The sequence below is a fragment of the Pantherophis guttatus genome, chromosome 2, assembly GCF_059756535.1.
Source record: "Pantherophis guttatus breed Tessera chromosome 2, ASM5975653v1, whole genome shotgun sequence".
In the NCBI taxonomy this organism is placed as follows: Eukaryota; Metazoa; Chordata; class Lepidosauria; order Squamata; family Colubridae; genus Pantherophis; species Pantherophis guttatus.
Window position 1 is genome coordinate 209,414,495 of NC_142064.1, and position 17,005 is coordinate 209,431,499.

The window sequence follows — 17,005 nt, forward strand, 5'->3', positions numbered from 1 at the left end:
AAGGCCGCCGCGACTTATAAGCCGCCATTACAAGCCAGGATGTAGCGTGGCCCTGGCGCCAGGCACACACTCCTCAGTCACCGTTTCCATTCGAATCCACCAGCCAATGCCAGGCTGGTGGGGCTGCAGCAAGTCCCAAGGCCCCCCAAAAGGCAAAAAAACGCCGCTCCGCCTCCCAGCTGACGAGCGGTGATCAAAGGGACGCCGCGGCACTCCAAAATGGCGCGCGCGGCTCCCGCGGCAGTTTGAGAAGCCCGGGAAGCTTCTGCAGAGAATCTGGAGGGACCGGGGTGAAAGCCAGCTGGCTAGCCCCTCACCGCCGCCCCCAGGATAGGGAAGGGTGGGGGGAGAACAAAGCCCCCCCCCATGCTCAATCCAGGGACTGGAGAGCTTCCCTCTGACCAGTACCTGGGAATCCAGAAGAAAGCAGAATAAAAATCAGCAGCAACTAGCAATACCAAATAAATAAAATAAAATAAAGAAAGAAAGAAAGAAAATCCAAGCAATTCCAGGGAAAAAGGGTACCTTTTATTCTGGCTCAAAGCTCAGGAGCTAAAACTTGCAACCATGAGCTGTGCTGAGCTGAAAAAAACTGAAGAGACGTCACCAGAGAGGCGGATCTTCAGAACTTTTCAGCTCAGGACATAGAGCTAGAGCAAGGAATACCCAGACTGGCACCTCCCATTTCTACACTATGGAGAATTACTTGTATGCTTTGGGTCATTGTCCTGTTGCATCACCATCCTCTGCGGAGCTTCAGTTGGCGGACAGATGGTCATATGTTTTCCTGCAAAATGTCTTGATAAACTGGAATTCATTTTCCCATCAATGACAACAATCCGTCCAGGCCCTGAGGCAGCAAAGCAGCCCCAAACCATGATGCTCCCTCTGCCATGTTTTACAGTGGGGATGAAGTTTTGATGTTGGTGTGCTGTGCCTTTTTTTCCCCACACATAGTGTTGTGTGTTCTTCCCAAACAACTCAATTTTGGTTTCATCTGTCCACAGTATATTTTGCTAGTAGTGCTGTGGAACATCCAGGTGCTCTTTTGCAAACTTCAAACGTGCTGCAATATTTTTTTGGGACAGCTTACTCCGTGGTGTCCTACCATGTACTCCATTCTTGTTTAATGTTTTCCTTATTGTAGATGTGTCAACAAAAATGTTAGCATGTGCCAGAGATTTCTGTAGGTCTTTAGCTGACACTCTAGGCTTCTTCTTTACCTCATGAAGCATTCTGCGCTGTGCTCTTGCAGTCATTTTTACAGGACGATCACGCCTAGGGAGAGTAGCAACAGTGCTAAACTTTCTCCATTTGTAGACAGTCTCTCTTACCATGGACACATGAACATCAAGGCTTTTGGAGATACTTTTGTAACCCTTTCCAGCTTCATGCAAGTCAACAATTCTTGATCGTAGGTCTTCTGAGAGCTCTTTTCTGCGAGGCATGGTTCACATCAGACAATGCTTCTTGAAACCAGTAAACCCAAAACAGGTGTGTGTTTTTAAAGGGCAGGACAGCTGTCAGCAACACATCCAATATCATCACACTGATTGGAGTCAAGGTTGGCTCACTCCTGGCTCCAATTAGCTCTTGGAGAAGTCATTAGGCTAGGGGCTCACATACTTTTTCCTCCCTGCACTGTGAATGTTTACATGTTATGTTCAATTACACCATGGCAACATCTAATGTTTGTGTAGTATTATTTTAAGCAGACTGTGTTTTTCTATTGTTGTTATTTAGATGAAGTTCAGAGCACATTTTATGACCAATTCATGCAAAACTCCACGTAATCCCAAGGGGTTCACATACTTTTTCTTGCAACTGTAAATATCCCCAAAAACAGAAGGCAGGTGACATAGGGATTGTAGGGTCAGAAGAGATCTTTATCCACCACATCCCACCCATTCACTCCTGTCCTGGTTCACTGTTTTTCAAACTGCTAAATGGGTTCTAGGCATAGGTTCTAGTTGTTTTTGAAAAAAAGTTTATCACATTTTTTAAAAAAATGCTAAATTCATGTTTAAAACATGCCTGGCTGACAAAGAGAAAACAGTTGCTTGGTACAACTGAGATACTTCCCATTTTATCTCTCAATTGGCACACACATAAACCCTCCACACTTGTCAGGTATTTTTCAAGCTTGTTTTGAACTCTGGTTTACTGCTCTTTTTTGGAAGCTCTGTAGACCTGGGCCTGATCTGAAAGGTGAGACAGGCTGCTCAGTCAGCAGAAAATTCTTCCTAGGCAGCCACTAAAATCTACTGATCAAATCTTTTCTGCCACCACCAAAACCAGAATGGTCTTAGAAAATACGGTAGTCCCCAGGTTTTAGATGAGAAGGTGCTTGGCCTCAAGTACCCTGAATATATCTGGCCTTGAAATTGTCAGCAGTTACATCACTGAAAAAGTTTCCTTAGATTATATCTACCACAAAATCCATGTCAGGAGAAGAGGGAAAACTCTATTTAGAATTGGTATAGATTTTAGATTGCATCAGCTGTGACTAAAGACAAAACAGACAAGACAGATATAACATCATGAGGACCTGTCATATAAAAATAGGCACTGGAATAGTACCTACTGTTTGTGTCTGTGCTGTTATTAGAGAGAAGTGAAGTAGAGTTCAGATACAAAGGAGGAGAAAGCACGCACACACACACACACACACACACACACACAAATCTTATTAAAGCACCAAACAATATGACATCAGCATTCGTGCACCAGAGTGCTTGAAGAAATTATACAATTCCAGGAATAGTTACTAACTGTGACATAAATAGAATGTTACTCCTCCTCCTCACCAAAAGCCCTCACCTACTACATCACGGGAAGTGAATAGACAGAGAGTCTTTAAAGTTTTTCTTGACACATAGGCAGGTTATGTGGGAGAAGATCAGATTGGCATTGTTTGCTCATTTCTGAATCCCAAATAAAATGATGCAGTGTTTTCAAAAAGTGACATTTCAGTTTGAAGAGAATATTCTATGCCAAAGAGGTTACTAAGATCTAATTCCCAAACTCCAGATGATCCAACCTGATGGTTTCATGTTTACTATGGGCACATAATATGTGGTACTTCAGATTTGGCTGAATCACAGTTTCCACTGATCTACCAGCCAGGATAGACACACGTGGGAAATGGTTGGAGAAGCCTATGTGTAGTTGCTAAAAAGCATGGGGTTGCAATAAATGGCATAGATTTGAACATAGTTCTCCAGCAGTCCTTTTGGGAATAAACCTTCCAAATAGTATCAAGAATCCATTCAGCCCATCCTGAGCATATTATCTATTATATTAAAAGTGATAAGAGATAACAAATGATTGAAGACCAATTAATTTTCTTGATGATGATTTCTTATGTTTTCTTTCCTCTTCAGTAATTAAAAAAAAAAAAGAAGGATATTGCATCAAAGAGGCTTATCACATGCACTGTTAAATGCAAGTCCCAGTCCTCATTTCGGCACCTTGTGTTTTCTGTTGGTCAAAGACAAATTGAATCCACATTGTATGCATCTGTTCCTGCACTGTTTGGACAGATGTTTGGATTTTAACAGTGCAGACATAGGTTTAATGTGCTGGAAACTGTCTGAGAGGGTGCTAATTTCCCAAGGCAATTTACCATGCTTCATAAATTATGGATGAAAAACTCATAAATGGCACATTTATTAATATTATTATTACATCTAAAATTATGTCAGGCACAACAACACTGTCACCAGTGAGCAGTGCTGGTCATTTCCTCATTATTTCCAGTAGATCTTTCTTTCTCTACTCCCTGTGGTTCAAATGATGAGGCATCTATTTCATTTTTCTTTACAGTCATCTGAGTGCTAGATGAGCCTAATAGTGTATCCGACTGAAATGCCATTGGAAACACAAAACCTGTTACTTAACAGGAAGCATCATCTTGGAAGTTTGGATGAGTAGTTTTTGAGTGCTACATAAAAGGAATTTAGGAGTGCTTAGATCATCCTTTTAAAACAAAGGTAGTGCAAATATTTCTAAGCGTGTGGGAGATGCAAAAAGTATTTTTTCCCGGTATACAGAGATACAACTGTTCCAAGTGATGAAAACCTATTGGTTCAACAAAAATAAAAAATATCAACTCTTCCCCTTAAAGATGTGTTTATGGTTTCCACTTCTCATTAAGGTCACCAGTAATAATCTAAGTGTTGGTTCCATTTCAAACCTTGCTGAGAAATGCTCCCAAATTATTCAATGAGTCTAAAGTCAGCATCCAACATCTGTGCTGAATTCCATGAATCTAACAGATTTGCAAAGTAATGTCTATCAAAGTGTGGCAATAAATGAGTTTTTGGAGATTACTTTGCATTAAGTACTATTTACGTAATTACTTTGCTTGGTTTGGGATATTTATGACTAGTAATTTAGTATAAAATTTGATAAAATTACCAAGGCACATTACTGTAATTCATGCTGCCAAGTAAAGTATTAGAGCACAGCTAAAATTATGAAGAAAATGAATTTTACCCATTGGCCATACAGTGGAAAAGCAATACATGAATTTAAAAATGCAACTTCATTTCATTTCAGCTACAGATCATACCAATAGTACAGGTCTCCAGAATTTAATAAAGTTGCAACTAATCTCAGTAACACCTGCTAACCAATATGAAACTTTCAGGCTGGGCTAGTAGAAAAGAGAAGCTACTGATCTTATGAAAAAAAAATATCTCTTAAATTTCCAGAGCTGGAATAACATGGAATTAAAATATTTAAATGGACTGCAAATGAAGTGACTGAGGCATCATGTTGTTTCAAGAATAGTAGACTCAAAAGTCTCTAGTGTTGCAATTGTCACAGAAACTTCCAAAGCTGCTCTATATGTTTAGAACATTAGTCTAAATTAATGTTAATTCAAAATGTGTATTCTCAGTCCTTCTCATCCTAGTATCTGCCGGAAATTTTGAAAAAAAATTATAAGATACTAAGAACGTTGTTATGGGGTGGTGAATCTCCAGTTTTTTCTAAGTTAAGATTTCCCTATAAAGATGGGGAATTTGAGTTTCCCAAATTTCAGCTCTGTCAGTGAGCTTATATTCTGACCTCTTTTTCCTTGTGAACTTTAGATGATTCCTCTCAAAGATCTTTCCAGGTACAACTAGAAGGTTTTTATTTTGCCCTGTTGATACTTTGGCAGAAATGTTTTTCATATTTGGCTTATTTTAATGCACATACTATGAAAGCAGTTATTCAATGCAGTGTCAATATAGGTGTCACAGCTTCATCTTCTGAAGTACAATGAGCACTGCCTTATTTTTTAAAAAAAGCAGAGTGGAAATCTCCTAACAGAATATGAAAATCCTGCATACCCTTCAGCAGGTACATGTCCCAATGATATTTTCATTACTGCCTAAAATATCCTTTATATGAAAGCAGAGGGGGAGAGAGGGAGAGGGAGAGGGGAGAGAGAGGGGAGAGAGAGAGGAGAGAGAGGGGGAGAGGGAAGAGAGGGAGGGAGGGAGAAAGAGAGAGAGAGATCGCCCAATACATTTCAGTACATGTTAATGTGAACCTAGGTAATATCAATCCTGAAAGAGTTATTATCTGGGTGCTATATAGTCATTATCACCCATACCAATTCCCAGTATTCAATACACCTAAATCTCCAGATGCAGAATGTAGGGCACCACTCTAACCTAGCCTTTTCTCAAATTGCAAAGCTCAGCACTGCCACCCGCAGAATTTAAGGGAAGGTGAATTGTGTATTGTATACCTTTTTGATACTGTAGATTTTATACATCCCTGCCTCAAACCATTGAGCACCAATACCTGGATAGGTCCTAAAGCTAATGTACTAAAGTGCAAAGGTCCATGAGCTCAATTATCAAGTAGGAGGTTTGAACTCCATAAAAGGTATATATTTGGCTACCTATTTCTTATTGTTCCTAATAAGGATGAAGCTGTCATATAGGACTTGCTTCCTATTATTTTAAGGAGAAATGAATAGCAGGTGGAAATTGCTAGTCTTATACCGCTATCCACTTAGCAGATTACCCATATTGATCAAATTCTCCTTACTCCTTCCTTACCTTCTGATTGTTTGGATATTTGCGTGGCCAGCACAGGCTAATAAACCTAACCACATTGTTTTGAAGAAATGCAGTTCAACACTGGGCACTATAAAAGACTTCATAAAAATATTCTTTAACGTACACAGTTTGTATTGATTTCTTGATAATTTTCATAGATCTGTTTCCTCCACACACATCTTTGACCATGAAATCGTGGTCAACATCTGCAACAAAGAGGGATCTTTTTTCAGAGATGCCTAAATAACCTTACAGCTGGCATCCAATGAAGAAAGGTCACACAATGAATACAAAATTCATCTGCCTCCCAAATACACTCATTGTGAATTCCTCAGCATTTACTTACTATTTATCTGTTCTTTAAAAATACAGAAATCCATTACTTGAAAACAAAACACAGCAATAAATATAACAATAACATGCAGCCCATCCAAAGTCAGCAAACCCCATATTTTTAATAGTTCAAATAAAATAAATTAATTTTCATTTTCATTTGGCAGCATGGATTTTTAGTTTCATGCATCTGGCAATTAGAAGCATATAGTTAGATCTATAATGCTGCCTGCTACCATGTTAACAACTCAGAAGATGGCAGTATTTCAGTGCCCCTTTCTGGGCTTGAAAGCTAAGGAGGCTGAGGCCAATTTAAATCTTGGATCGGAAACCATACCAGAACACAAGGTCTATGGAATACACTGTGAATTTGAAAAACATCCAAGAAATCAGTAGCAAACCACTTGTGTCTTATTGCCAGGAAACCTATATGGATGAGTCTTGGAATAAAGCTTGACAGGAAGACATTATTATCTTCATCACATTAAGAGGCTCTTGTATGTTAGAACTCTGCCAATTATTTATACATTGGTGTGTGGTAAATTCTACTTAAGATCTGCACCTGAATAAATAAATATAACTATTAAATATATAAAGGGTTTTTTTTTTCAGAAATGGTTTACCATTGCCTCCTTCCTAGGGCTAGAAAAAAGTGACTAGCTCAAGGTCACCCAACTGGCTTTATGCCTAAAGTGGAACTAGAATTCACAGTCTCCTATTTCTAGCCTAATGCCTTAACCAGTACACTGAACTGACTCTCAAATACACACACACACACACACACACACACAGTTCCAAATGTCAGTAGCATTGTAATATGTACCAGAGAGCATGGTGTTGTAAATTATTATTTCTGGGCATCCTGCTATTCTTTGCCAAAATAGGATCTTTATGTAGGTCAACTTTCTCATTTTAGAAGTAAGCATAAAATGCTTCCCGGTGTAGTTTTGTCCACTTCATTTTTTAAAAGGAAAAAATGGACACTGATTCCATAAATCTTTGGTCCCTTAGTTTTTTAGTTCTTTGCACAAGTTCAATTAGAAAACTATTTGACATACTTCTAAATATGGTACATAGGAAGCAATGCTTTACCTCTGGTGAAGGCAGAAAAATTAGCAAATCTGTGCAGCCATTTGTCTGGCATAGTTGAAGATTCTAAAAGACCCTAATATCTGTTACATCAAGTGCTGAATTTAGTGAATGAAAATCTTGGTTTCTCACCTTCTCCTTTCCAGGGAGTTCTAAGGAAAAGCAGTCTTTCATAAAATATATTAGCATATTCATTAAAACAAACTTCCTCTATCCTTCTCTGCTATCAAATCCAGAAAATCATATGAATGAGTTGGCATCCTGTCCATACCAAAGAAATAAACCAGTAACATAAATTGTGCCTCAGTTGGAATGCTAGTAGAAGAGTTCAACTGAAGAGGCTCTTCAGTTGAACAAATGTCATAAGCTGTCACATCTTGGCTACTGAAATTTGAAAATAAAGTGACTATTTCTGTTCTATGTTTAAAGTCTTACAAAGAAAACTTAAAAAGAAAATGGAAAAAAGAAGAAAAATCAATTTTGCCATCGGGTAACATGAATAAAGGGAATTCTATATGTTCATAATTTGCAAGTATCTCATATTTAACCCTGGATTTAGTTTAGAAGCTATTTGATACATTATTCTATAATTATCAGTTTCAGCATGGTGCTTTCTGGATGTGTTGACCACAGTGTGAGTATATTCAAATAAAAAGATAATCCTACCCTACATAAAAAGCATCCTAGAATCCATTAACTGGCTACTCAACCATTTGGGGTAACCAGGGCCTTACAAAACATGCTAAGCAAACCCAGAGACCTTGTACCAAAGGAAGACAAAACAGGAATCATTTTCAAAACAAATGTAAGAACTGTGAATGCCAATAGGCAGTAGACTAGTAAAATGTACCCATGCACACCAACTAACTACCAAAATAATCAACGCAAGTTCATTAGTCTTTCATCACACAGATTTCCTCTGGCAAAACTGGAAAACTGAAAATTTTAGAGATTTAGAGTAAATCAGATTTTTTAAAAAAGTACAAGAAAATTATTAGAAGCATGATATTCTGACCAGGCATTAATCAACAGACAAACAGTCTTAAATCCTAACTACAAATCTATCAAAAGATATAACCAAATACCCAGCCTTAGTACAATGGCTCTATACATAATATTCCCCCTGCAGGCTACTCCTGCTAACTGTTGGCTGCCTACAATTTGGCAGTTCGAATCTCACCAGGCTCAAGGTTGGCTTAGCCTTCCATCCTTCTGAGGTCGATAAAATGAGGACCCAGATTGTTGGGGGCAATATGCTGACTCTGTAAATCACTTAGAGAGGGCTGTAAAGCACTATGAAGTGGTATATAAGTCTAAGTGCTATTGCTATTGCTATACAGATAACTGTACTTTAAAGCAGCTGACTAGAAAGAATATTGACACTTTGCACTTGGTGTTTCAATCCAGAGTTCTCACTAGACACACATAACCAGACTCAAATCTATATACTTTGAATACATTATGTGAAGATATAATTGTTACGATATTTTCAGGATCAGACTCAATAAATAAGTTGAGAATTAGAAATTCAAATAAATCACTGTTTATTTACATAAGGCATTCTATATTCACTGAATATTCACAGATAGAAGCACAGAATGGAGTATGCAGCTCCTTATATATACAATGGGTGGAGCTAGATATGGGAGTGGTGAAATATGAATACATTAAGAGGTGAAGAATAAGTTAACCCCTGATACCCTGTTCATGTACTATTTACATAATGGAGAATAAGGCATTTACTTGTGACAATAATTTTCTGGAGAAGGCTATAAACCTGAGAAAGGCCAGCAGCAAGGTGGACGGATTCAGTTACATTTATGTGGGGTACGCAATTGGAAGACCAGGTTAGTGACAGAAATTTAATAAACAAACAAATACGTTTTGGAGAAAATCTATCTATGTAGTTGCCTAGTTTACGGCATTTAATCAATTGTCACACTGTAAGCAACCAACAGTCAGATAAACTAGAAGCATCTCTTTATCAACCTAATAATCAAAGGTGAAACAACCCCAGGAAAGAAATGATAGCAATAGCAATAATATTTAGACTGTTTCACAGTGCTTTACAGCCATCTCTAAGAGGTTTACAGAGTCACATATTGTCGCCAATAGTCTGGAACATTATTTTATCAACCTCAGAAGGATAGAAGGCTGAGTCAACCTTGAGCCTGGTGAGATTCGAATTGCCAAATTGCAGTCAGCTGGCAGTCAGCAGAAGTAGCCTGCAGTACTGCACTCTAACCACTGTGCCACCATGGCTCCAAGCCATCCAATACTGTAACTATCAACACTATAGGAAGAAACCAACATTTAGGTAAGACCTACCCATCAAATTTATCAACAATAAGAAATAAATCACTTCCAAAACCACCTATCCTCACAGAACCACCACCTCCCCAAGCACATCCAACGAAGCAAGATAGAAGGACATATAACCATGCCAACCACTGAGTTTCATTTCTTTAAAAAAAATCCTGTATAAATTACCTAGTAATAAAATGATTTCAACTCCAAAACCAAACCTGTAGAACTTAAAATGCAATATTGTCTCATTGCATGTAGAGCACCTCACATTAAATGGAATACTTCAAATAAAATAAAAACAGCAGAGTAGATAATTTCTGATAGTCAAACATGAAAAGAGAGGCAAAGTAATTGTGTATGCATGTATATATTTATGCTTATGTTTTACCTCAATCCTGTTGGACTTTGTTCAGTAAAAATCTACTTGGCAAGTAAATATCCCAAAAACACAAAATGAGGATGACAATGACAAGGATACAATAAAATAATCAATACATCCTAGGATGGATGACTAAACCAATCAATTCTGGCTGAAGGCACAACGAGGTAAATTATATGTTACCAGTTAGCAAAATGTAGGGAGGGTAAGAGCTTCATGTATCTTTGGGTGACATTGGAGATTAATATGGAGAATTGAGCTACAGGTAAATGTAAACCAGAGAAAAGATAATTAAGAGCAAATACTTCCTCTAAATTGCATTTACTCAGAATGATATAGAAACTGCAGTTCTTTTTATGCTACAAAGCAGAATGGATAACATTGACGCAATTTGAAGAAATGGACAGGAGCTGTGCTGAAAAATGGAAGCCATAATTTATGTAGTTGGACTGAAAATGCATTTTGGTACTTAATATTGTCCAGCAGTTTACCAATGCTAAGGTAATGCGGCCAAATTCCAACATTGTAATTTGTCTCCTCTAAAGCTTGATATGCACATAGTAGCTGCATTCCAAGCAAGAATTCCATGAGCTTTTTGACTGCTCTCTTTGATTCTGAAAAGAAATTGCAGAAAGGGAGAATTATTTAAATGAAATAATATAGAAGGGTAGTCAGAAATTAAAATATTTAAGAACCACTGGAGGAAATTAAATTTTTCTTTTTCTAGTATATAATGGCAAATAAATGCATTAATTAATATTCATATTCACGTTGCGATGGATAAATAGAGACACAGACAGACATCCTAGATCAGGGGTTTCAATATTTTCGCCATTACACTTTCTTTTAGTATAATCTTAATGTACCCACCTCTCTCAAAAATTGAAACATCAGAATGAACACAACTGAACAATGAAAACAATGCAATGAAACTTTGGAAAAGGTAGATTTATTGTAGCAATGTAACTATCAGGTTCTTCACACTACCACTGGGCTCTACTGTCCTCTTTTCCAGTACTGTACATTTCATGGTTTGGAAAACATTGTCCTAGATCAACCCACTACAGGATGGAGTCTTTGTTGCAGGTTAGGGACCATAATTCTACATATTGATCTAGTGCCGGGTGGTAATAGATATTTTTTTAGCCTCCCAATCTCGAGTTGAGAGAGAGCAATACAAGCAGCTTTCAGTCTCTGTGCTTGAGGACTAGAACCTGGGTTTCTCTATTCCTAATTTAGGACTTTAATGACTATATCATATCATGTCATATATCATATCACTATCCTAGGCAGCAGTACAGTTATATCAACTCAACTTTGGAGATTTTCAGAATCATTGAATGATTATCTTTCCCACATTTCCTTCCATTTGATTTCTATTGGTGTAAATGGAATTACTGGCCTTTTGGTTATTGCTTGTTTTACTTAGACCAACATTACCTTCCAAAAAGAGATAGTAAGATTGCTTTAAGATAGAAATGAGTTTACAACAAATCAGCCTTTTTCTTCTCTCAACGACTGTGATTATAACACTGACTCTAGTTTCCACAAATTAAAAATGCTCTCAGCAGAGTTGTCCATTTTTTTTTCTCCTATAGTCTTTATAGCTGTACTAATGAACCAACACAATATAATGCCAGATAATTCCCAACAGAGACTGATCATAAAACTGATGAGAACTTTACAGTTTAGAATTGGGAAAGAATGATTCTCCTCCAACTGCGATCCAACATACATACTTTTTCAATATGAAAATCTTACTGAAAACATACACAACCACATATTACACAATTCCACCCTTCCCAATTTAAAAACAAACAAAACAAAACAAAACAAACAAGAATAAGCTCTCCAGGCAGGAAATGCCTTTACTAGACGTGTTCATTAATGCCTCTGCATGGTTTCTAGTTATGTGAGCACTGCCAGGAGAAGGAAACTAAAAAATGTCCCAATTCAAATCAGCTTATATGTAACTCTGTGTTGCCTCTGAACATTTGGAATTAAATGAGCCAGAAACCATTTAAGTTATTAAGTGTTCATTAACTCATAGAGGAAGTCGCATTAAAAAACATAAATTAAACTAAAAATGTGACTAGGTCACTTAGAAAAAAATAAATTAGAAATTTCTCTACCTACTCGAGAATTTGATGTAAAGGAATCTATTTCTTGCCTTTTTTTTTCTCTCACATTTTTCAAGTACTCTGTTTATATTTGTATATACCTTTCATGCCTACTCTAAATAATTCTCTAATACACTCTTTCAACTATTTGCTATTTGTATTTTACATCTTGCAGCCCTTTAACAATCTCTACTAAATAAGGGTCTGATATAAACAGAACAATCCAACACATCCATGGGGGACTAAACTGCTTTAGTTTACTGTTCCCATTTCTACCTATAGTTCCTCCTTCCAGGACAAAAATGTTGGCTGTGCCCTGTTGGTGATGTTACTATGGTCCCCAGGAGGCTGACTGGCTAAGCTGTATCCCCAATCCATCTGAAATTGCTCACTCATGTTTTACAGAATAACTTTCGTAGGGTTAGTAATTCTGAACTAAAACAGTTCAATTCTTCAAATCATAACAGTTCAACGTAATAGATGCTTTTCAAATTAAAAAAAATAAAAGTTTGGTTTAGCAATGATACTACTTCGTAATTGTAGAGGAGTTATCCTGTGATTTTATTCAGCCTTTCAGCCTTGCTAATCTATGAGGTTTATATTCCATCTAAAAGCCAGGGGTCTTATGAGGCTGGAAAGTCAACACAATTCCTAAGCATCTGAACAACATATTATGCTGCTCTCATATTTGTTCATTCTATAATGAAAATGGGTGAGAGAGGCAATAATTCCTGTTGGTTTAATTCAATGCATTTTTCTTCTCAAAGAACACACACACACACACAAAAAACCCCTCTAAACTAAAAGCCAAACAAGGTACAGTACTACTAGCACAGCAACCTTCAAAAATGTAAAAAGACAGGTGGGAATTACAATGACAAAAAGATAGAAATCTAAAATGCATTTCTAGATATGTTGAAATGCCACCATTTACCATCTATTCCCTTCAGAGTTTCCACAACAAAATGGATAAGTTGTTTTTTTTTAATAACTGTGACACTAAATGATGTAATGCACATAGTATAATTATGCTTAAGTGCTTTCCATGTTAAATGTCATTTCAGTTATCACTTTTTAAATGCATTTTATTAAGTGCACAATAATAGTTATGCTGGTATACGAGCAACTTACAAGAAAAGGGAGCAAAACTGGATTGGGGAGATCTGAGACACTAGCATGAAATGTACTGGATACACAACGATGCTGTCCCTGAAAGCTTTAAATAATAAAAAAGAGAGCCCAAAATTACTAGGCTGCCAATTGTAATAAATTACAGCCTCTACCAAAGCAGATAATGGAAACTGAAAGGATAAAGGAGGGGAAATGGGATAGAAATCTGCATAATTTGCCACTGCTGGCCCATGATGGATGTGCAGCCTGGCAAATACTGTGATATTTCAATAGCAAAATCATGACAATGCCCACAAGCCAAGAAAGCCAGGAAGTTCATGTTAATTCTGTTTTCTCGTTCAACTGGAAGTTCTGCTTGGCTTTTGCTCTGGGTTAGATGAAGACCTCTTCAGGCTGAATGAATGAGCCAGATTTAAAGAACAAGATGTGGCTTAAGAGGATCGTAGACCTCACTTTCCATATGTGGCATTTACATTTTTCTTTTCCAAAGTATTCAGAACAGAAAACATAAAGCAAATTCAAGATATTGTCACAGCACCCACCAAAATTAAGCTGATAAATAATGGCTGTTTACTCTCTGGCTAGACAAGTCTCAGACTATGTTATTGTTGTGTCAACCAGAAATCCACTCTTTGTGGATCCATAATAGGCTTACTCAGACCTCCCAATGCTTAGAACATCCTTCATAAGCCTTCTCACTCGTTTTCCGCTCAGTTTGTCCATATATGTGATTATCTTTTTGTCCTTTTTCCAGCACTTTAACCTATGCAAGGGTCTCTTAGCAACTGGTTATGTTCAGGTATTGTCTGTCTATTTCAGTCTCTTGTATCCATTTCTTGCATCTACTATCTGTGATTTACTATTGGCTTCCAGTTTCAGCATCTGGTATGAACTTCAATATCAATATCAAAAACAAGGTATGGGTCACATTAACAGGTCAAGGATCTCTAGGTATTTCTGCAGAATTATATCAAAGCAAAGCAAGAATCAGTATTCCTCACATGGATTCTTTTATTATATGTATTAGTGTCCCTATCCTAAATCCAGTCCCTGCCCCACCACAGCATGCTGGCTCTGTGAATTACTTTAATACGTAAACATTACTTTAAAAAATTATATGGAAATGGTAGGGATTCATGAAAACTGAGCTCACCATTACAACAGAATGTTCCATCTTAATATAGGAGCATCAGTATAGATAAGAGTGCTGTGAAACAAGCACTCTGAGGTGTCCTCACCAAGAAGAAATAAGGACATTCAGAACAAGAGCCAAGCAATGAATGAGCCCTAATGAAAAGGGAAACAGCTTTTTTAGTACTTGGGTAGTGCAGTGTAGCTTACTTAACACGTGGAAAGTTGAGAGGAAATATCTATTGTACAGTTCCACCAAACGTCAGCAGCTCTAGCAAAAAATCTAAAGGGTAAAAGTTAGTCAGGATAATTGTGACAATCTTGTAGAACTGCCTTTACTCAGATTATCCAGATTACATGTTGTTGTTAGTTGTGAAGTCGTGTCCGACCCATCGCGACCCCATGGACAATGTTCTTCCAGTCCTTCCTGTCCTCTACCATCCTCTGGAGTCCATTTAAGCTCACACCGGCTGCTTCAGTGACTCCATCCAGCCACCTCATTCTCTGTCATCCCCTTCTTCTTTTGTCCTCAATCGTTCCCAGCATTAGTCTCTTCTCCAGTGAGTTCTTCCTTCTCATTAAGTAGCCAAAGTATTTGAGTTTCATCTTCAGGATCTGGCCTTCTAAAAAACAGTCAGGGTTGTTCTCCTCTAGGACTGACCGGTTTGATTCCCTTCCAGTCCAAGGATTGTATACAAATTGTGTAAAACCTGCTTGAGAAAATGTGTTCTTTAGTTGTTGCTTCTGCTTGCTAAGCACACAGTCATAATTTGTAGGTCAAGAAAACTATGATGTGGGAAGTCTATGAAATTAATTATATTAAAGCTGCCTTGCAATTTGGTTTGGCAGATTCCTGAAAACTACTATGCTATATTTTACTGTCCAACAAAACTAACTGGGTCTGGTTAAGGCTCCTGACCTTTTGTAAATGGCTTCTAAAAATATAGATTTCCAATGGCTTGAAAATTTATGCCTGAAGTCTTTCTCTGATAGACAGAGATCCTACCCAATTTGTCATGAGGATATAACAAGTTCCAAGCAAGAGATGACATTAAGAGGTATTGAAGACCAAATGTTAGTTCTTATTTTTAAAAGGCAGGTAGCCTCTTCATGATGAAGTTTGGGTAACAGCAGTTCCTGCTCTCTTTACTCCCTGAGGGTCTCAGCTCATGTACCACTGCACAGGTTACAAATCAGGACAGATAAAGATCAGGGCAGGCAGGAGCCAGTCTCCAGCATTTTGTTCCCAGCAGGAGGGAATGCCTGGATTAGAAAGAAATAGCTTCACTGCTCTACTTGAATTCAGAAGAGAGGCTTCAAAGGTTTCCAAGGAAGGAAGATAAATGAAGTTGTTTCCAAGTAGAAATAATTATTTCAGGTGTCATAATAGATGAGTCCTTGCATTCCATATTCCCTAGGCTATACTCATCTCTTGGGCTCAGATCTGAATTGTACCAGTTCCCAATAGTTCCTTCTTTGTCAAATACTCTTAGATAATTCTCCATTTTCTCCTTCAGCACAAAGGAGAATTGTCTTTCTACTTATTGCATCCCAATTTTGATCCGAGTACTGTAAATTCATAACTTCCCCTGACTTACAGTACAATTTTGGCATACTTAATTCTATAGGATCTTAATCCTTCTTTCTGCTCTCTTCACAAAATGAATGTTATGGTGTGCCTTCTCCCACCTCCTCACATGTCATGATTCCAGTTGATATCTGCTAATAAGAGCAGAGTGTGCCCCTTGAGCATCTTAATTTCATTAGCTATGGAATCACTGAACTTTTATGTGTACACCCGAGAAGTGCTGGTGGCATGGCCGGATCACTTCAACAGAAGGACTCTTCGGAATGTGCCACCAGCCATGAGGCCAACTGGCTTAGCCTCCTTAAATGCAGTGGTACCAATTTGTATTTGGGTAACAGGCTGACAGACTCCCTCAAGGCAAACAAGGCATTAAAGCATAGAGAAGATGGTTACTTATAAGCCTGTATATGCTGTCCTCCGCTGCTGTCCCCTTCCTCAAACTTTCTTACTCTGTTGCTAACCAAAGCGTGTTCAAATCCTCCAACCTCTGCACATTATTTTATACAGTATTAATTCTCTCTGTGCATACCTGAAAAGAAACACATATTTTCTGTACTTAGTCAAATGAAATATAAATTCATTCACTATACCGTATTCCAAAAAGCATTGTGTTATTTCTTTATTAAACGGATAGGAAATAGTTATTTGTTGTAATTTCTAGATTACATCGAATGTAATCACAGCAATTGCCAAAAATAATATCTCTCCTTCTAGATTCCCATTTTCCAAATTAGTACACTTGTAAATATATTGTAGCCTTAACTCACCATCGGAAACTAGGTATTCCTCATTTAGTCCAACAAGCTATAGTTTTAATGCATGTGTTGCAGAGCGTCTCCTGTAATTTTAATGATTATATCTGAACCAT

At 37.6% G+C, this 17,005-nt stretch overlaps 1 protein-coding gene across 2 annotated transcripts in view; it reads right to left on the reverse strand.

Annotated features, from left to right (window-relative positions):
* Positions 1–17,005, reverse strand: part of CACNA2D2 (calcium voltage-gated channel auxiliary subunit alpha2delta 2) — a 676,129-nt gene that overhangs the window by 500,985 nt on the left and 158,139 nt on the right. The gene's annotated exons all lie outside the window — the stretch shown is intronic.